This window comes from Oryzias latipes, chromosome 24 (genome assembly GCF_002234675.1).
Source record: "Oryzias latipes chromosome 24, ASM223467v1".
NCBI lineage: Eukaryota > Metazoa > Chordata > Actinopteri > Beloniformes > Adrianichthyidae > Oryzias > Oryzias latipes.
Window position 1 is genome coordinate 4,248,318 of NC_019882.2, and position 6,000 is coordinate 4,254,317.

General features: G+C 42.9%; 1 protein-coding gene across 2 annotated transcripts in view; it reads right to left on the bottom strand.

Moving 5' to 3' along the window:
* The window catches only part of foxn3 (forkhead box N3), a 75,900-nt gene extending 72,886 nt beyond the window's left edge, over nt 1-3,014 (bottom strand). Inside the window, exon 1 of one of the 2 annotated variants that reach the window (XM_020714699.2) lies at nt 2,396-3,014. The gene's annotated coding sequence lies outside the window, so the exon portion shown is untranslated. The remainder of the gene's footprint in view (nt 1-2,395) is intronic. The other variant, XM_011491485.3, reaches the window with a different exon arrangement.
* Nucleotides 3,015-6,000: the final 2,986 nt, after the last annotated feature.

Sequence of the window (6,000 nt, forward strand, 5' to 3'; positions counted from 1 at the left end):
ACGATATCATCGTCCATCGGCACAACCCTACAAGACACGGCACACTGGTTTGCCCTCAAGAGTGCAGTGTGAAACCAATCAAACTACAGCAAAGATATCAAATTATTCAACATTACTCGCCCATTTCAGCTGAATCATTGAATCACTGAATCATTAAAAAGGACAGTTGGTTTTGTATAGCAGCAGCAAACTGAAAGAAACACCTAAAACGTCAGTTAACCCTTTAAAACAGAAGATTTAGATGTATAACATTTATATAACAGGCTCTTTGAGATACCACAGATGTTTGAGCATTTATGCAAATTCCATAACTCCAACAGATTCTACCGTAAAGTGTTGTATGTCAGCACAAAGCCGCTTATCTCCACTTCAGAAACTGTTGGAATGACAGAAATTCCATAAACGGCTGACGAGTTACGACAACCTCAGCACTGGGGCTAAAGCTCTGGTGTTAAGGGGTTAAAAAAATTGCAATTCAAAGATATTTGTATGCTTAATTGATGAAAAAAAAGCAATTAAGCTATTTACCATGGAAAAAATAAGCAGGATTAACCCTAAATGTCCCTATAAAGTCCCACTTCAATCATCTTTTGATCCAATTGAATAAAGAAAAACTCATGAATCTAATTTTAATCTTAATTTTTTAAATATATGCCCAACATCATCCGATAGAACAGCAAAAATACTATTTTCGTCATTAAAAGTTGCTTAGAATTACCTGCAGGTTTGCACCCACTTGCGGTTCCCACAGCATTCACCCCCCACCGCAATGCTCACCTTTTTCTTAAAGAAAATGAATATTACCAAATGTCACTTCCCCAGTGAAAAGCACAGCACCGTGTTCTCTTTTCTCTGTGTGAATACACTCCATCATACCTTTGAAACGTAAGAGGTCAGGATATTTTTATCTGTTTTGCTGATAAGGTAATGTTTACTGTACTGTTTACCTTTTAGAACTAAATGTACCAGAGCCTCTGCTGCATGCTTTACTCTCAGACTGTGATTTAGACCCACTGCCTTCTGGATCGCAGCCAGAACGGACCGGAACACAGCAGCGGGTCCATTCAAAAGTATTGAAACAGGGAAATGTGAAGGGGACCAAAAGGGAAAACTGATGCTTGGCCCAGATGGTTCCATACCTTCTGCACACATGAATTATGGACCTTTTTATGCTGTGTTCAGAGGATTTACTCCCAGAGTGTTGTACTGAGAGTGCTAACCCACAGATCCGTCCATACTCATTATCTGTGCTCTTGGTTCTGCATTCAATATTCAATTTACACAACTCAATCTGGCGCTGGAGCTGAAAAAAGTACCAGACACCACAAGCGGAGTTTCTTTTCTCTCGGAGACCGTCAGCTGTCTCCAAAGTTAAAAAAGAAGCGGGCTTACTGAACATGGCGCCACAGGGGTGTCTATTGAGAGACAGGGAGAGGTGGAGGGGCGAAAACTCCATTGAGCGCAGCCATGGGGGGTCAATATGTGAATGAACGTTTGCCATATAGGTGAATTATGAATGAGCAGCACTCTGAGCACTCCTGGAGAGAGCATGGCAGCAGCCGTCTCCTTCGCCCCCGTCTCTACCCCCCCCCCTCCCTAAAAATCTCCATCATCCCTTCTTTTCACTTTGTCTCATCAGCGCCTGCTGGGTTAATCTGCCAAAGCACTGGTCATCTGACCGCCTCCTCTGCTGCCTCCAAACCAGGGGAGGTGTAGACGCTCCATCTGAGGAGGCACCTCTCCCTATGAGCATCCATATTTACACAGCCTCAGATGGATGCACTCACATGGCAGCAGGAGATAATAGAAAAGCGAGCCACGCACGTGCAAAGGCAGGCGCATGCATTAAGAGGACGGCTCTAGGGCGCACACACATTTCTCCCAGCTGTTCTCCTGGCCCCAGAGTTTGGGTGCGCGCATGTGTGTGTGTAATCCAGTGCTACTCAGCCTGTGCCACACTCTTCCCTCTGCTGCTGTGCCTCTGATCAGATCTGCCTCCTTCAACCTGTTTGCCGTATATGGATCACACACACGCGCATGACATACACATTGAAGCTTCTACTACTTATGCAGCTTTTTGTTGTGCGTAAAGATAGCAGGAAAAACTCCAGGAGATATTTGGAAACGCATGCATGCGCAGTGAAAGGGGGAGTTTTGAAGGAAAAAGAGGAATGTTAAGGACTCCCAACTTAAAGTGCGTTGTAAAAAGATCAATTTGTTCCCTAAAAAGTAGCCCCTCCTTTTGATCCCTTCACTCCAGTTTATAGTGGTCACTCTGGCTGACTTTGGCCCCCCGCTTTTATAGTTGGTAGGGGTTAAAAAAGAAGAAGAAGAAGAAGAAAACACAAATTGTGAACTATACACAGACATAAACTAACAACACTCAGGCGCGCACCTTCACCATACCCTTCACATCCAGAGCCATGCGGCACATGTCACACACCGCGGACATGGAGTCACCTTAAGATCCTTCTGTTCCTGGGGAACCCCGTCTCCACACTCTTCTGTCAGACTTGTCTCTCCTCCTTGTCTTCCTTTTTATCGAGCTATCAGTCCGCCCTTCTTCCTTTGCCCCCTTTTCCTCTCTTGCCACCCTCTTCGGTTCGGTTCTCGGTCACTTCCAGGCGTTTTCCCCAAACCTCTCCATGTCTGCCCCGCCAGTCTAGCGTTTCCAGCACCGAGCGAGCGTACCTGCACACACACACACATGCGCACACACACACGAGCTGCGTTCCTATGGTCTCCCTCTCTCCCTCTGTTTATCCCTATGTGCGAGCGCACAGAAGAGCTTGGCGAGTGCGCGCAGTGCGTGTGTGTGCGTCTGCGTATGTGTGTGTATGTGTGCGCGTGGATACGCGTTTCTGCGCTTTGGCTGCCTTGCCCCGCAAGCGGGAGAGGACTTCCCCCGGAGGCCACCCCGGGTCCTAAAGAGAGCCGCATTCACTACAAGAATGCCATTGTGTACAGACGGAGTTGCCGAAGATCGTCTATTACATTTAACGGGTGGTTTCACTCGCTGTTTTTGTCTTAAAAACAAGTTAGAAACTTTTACGTGTATAAAACTGCTTTTGAAAATATCAAAACATGAATTTAATTCATAATGTGCCTATCCCTATGCAACATAATATATTAATTTAAATTTGGCCATTGTGGAAACACACATCAAGCTGCAAAATAAAAATTACAGCGTAAAATATTTATTTTTGCCAGTTTCTTAGGTGTGTATAGCATTGAATTGGTTAAAAATTTGGTTTGTTTCCATCTTCAACTTTCTACATTGTTGCTATGACAACAGAAGGCTGAGGCGCAGGCAGAAAGTCATACAGAGGTGATAAATGGAGGATGGCTATTTTCTCTAAATCAAGACACCCCGGCTTGCATTCTTGACACACTCAGTCAACCCCACTTCACATCCTAAAATAGTTTAACCTGCCGTCCTGGATTATGAAAATTCATGCAAACAGAGCAAATGAAGAATTGAAAAAGATTGCACACGTTGTAATTTTTTTTTAACAGTGTGAGTCATCAGCTCAAACCCACTCAAGCTTTGGTGCAGCCACCGTCTTCCTCATCTCTCCACCCCTCCCTCCCAACTCTCCCCATCCAGCCTCAGAGCGTCATCAGGGTGCCATGGCAACGACCCGCCTATGGGAGACAGAGATCAGATCATTATGGACCATGGGATCCAGAAACTGAAGGGCATTTTTTCCTCCTTTCTGTGAGCACAGGAAGTGGTAACCCTTCACAAGAGAACTTGAACTTCTAAGTGTAGCAGCCAGTGTGGTATGAGAGAAGTTCTCTTTGATGGCGGGAGGAGTTGTCTGAAACTTGAGTAGTGCATGCTGCATTCCAGCATGCGGCTAAAAATAAACAGAACATGATTAGAAATGCAAAATGAACTTCTCTGAGAAGTAAACAAGTAGCCTCCAGAACTGGTTGAGCAAAACCTGCTGAATAAATGGATCTGACAGACGTGGCAGCAATTGGTCTCCTGAAAGCCCACAGTCAGGAAATCCAAGTGTGCTTTATTTATGGGTGGGGAAATCGACTTGGGAAAAGTGCATCGCAGTGAGTTCGAGTTTAAAGACACAGGCACAAAAGTACACGAAGGAACTGTTTTTTTTGATAGAGATCAAAGAGGATGGTTGGGGAAAATGAAGTGTGTTTACAAGTCTGTGCCCCCATTATTACTGGGAGTGTGTGCAGACTGGTGCATGTATGTTTTTACAGCGAGCCCAGAGGGCTGCTATGAGCTGAAGTGACAGCACTCATCCTGAAAATGTGCTACAAAGTTTTCCATTGTGGAAAAAAAAAAAAAAACAATGGTGGAGAGAAGGAAATAAATCTGGAGGCAAACAAACATCGAAACAGTTGTTACTCCTTTAATCAAAAGAGATTTCCCATCTAGGCATGTGCACCTGCAGGTATTTTTTACGACTACTCTGAAGCTTTTTAATTCCTGTTTGTCTTTTTTCCTTTATGGAAATTATTGAACAGAGATTCTCTGTCCACAAAAAAAATAAAAAAAAATAAAAATTAATAAAAATCCTTCGGGCCAGACAAAAAGAAAAGTAACAAAAAGGACTGAACAGATAAAAACAAACCTCTTGGACTTGGGTCCCTTTTGAACTAACCGATTCAATTAATCTATAACTTTATTGAAAAAAATGATTAAAAAAACAGACCCTTCCATGTTGTATACCTTTTTGCTATGACCTGTTGCTTGCAGCATGCAGGTGGGAAAATTGTGCAGTCTATGATAGTGCTATTACATAAATGTTTGCCCATTTTTCTCCCCTAGTATCAACCTATAAAGGCAGTTATGATTAAGGGTGTATTTGGACTGTAAAAATCGCTTGATCCAGGCTGAGTCTGCTTAATTTGGTCTGGATCGAGTCCTGAACCTTGGGTTTTGATTGTATTCAGTCTGCCGTCAGGCGGCCTTTCCTGTTCTGAACCAAAGCTTGTAAACAGAACCACATGAAAAAAGATCTCTTGAATCATTGGCTAGGAATAACAAGGGCGAGGCAAAGCAACTAGAAGCAGAAATTGTGGAAGTCCTGCACTTTGCGGTCCTTGTCATGATAGTTCATTGATTCAAACTTCCTATTTTGCAGATCGATTTTGATGATCTGTATCAACGTCAGGTACAACAGTGTGAGAAGCTATGTGTATCACGTTAAACGTTGTTTTAATGAGCCTGCATTCATCCGACCACATTTCAATTTTGTTGGGTCTTTTATTGGATAACACAACAACCATTCATTTGCATTTGACCGCTGCTCCACGGTTGCTTCATTCCTAATCTGTTTACATCACACGACGACCGGTTACGGTTAGGTTTTGGTTCAGTTGTTACGCTCTGAGGACGGATTTTATTCAGTCAGAGGAATCGCAGAGTGAACCGAAGCTCAGTCCGATTGGAAATGAACCGAGACCACCTCCAGAGATGGGACAGAGATTTGTTCCTGGTCCCGGACTGGGGTCCACTTGGGTGTATACAGACTGAAATCTTGTTCCGGATCATCGGGGAAAAAGAACTCTGGTTCATTTTAAGTGAACCAAATGTGTCCAGTCTGAATACACCCTAACTCCTTATTTGTTTACTTGACATAACTCTTTCCACTTTGTCTATTGTTTGTGTATAACTTTAACATTCATACATTTACTGCAAAACTGGATACAATTTATCAAATGCAAAATAAAAATTAAATTTCATTTTTTTTCAAGGTTACTCATTTTTTTCTAATTTAAATTTGAAAAAAAAAACTTCATTAAACAATGAAAGAACCTCACTTCTGCAGAATGTCTCCAGGCTTTCGGTGGTTTTAAAACTTGGTGCTTCGATCCAAATGTATGAATGATGTCTCATGACACCCCAACCACTTTGGACTCACGGGATCCCACTTTATCCTCCTATAGCAACAATGAATAACAAATAATTGACAAAACAATTCTTCTTACTTTTCATATTCAGGAAAACAAGCCAGCCAAATGTTT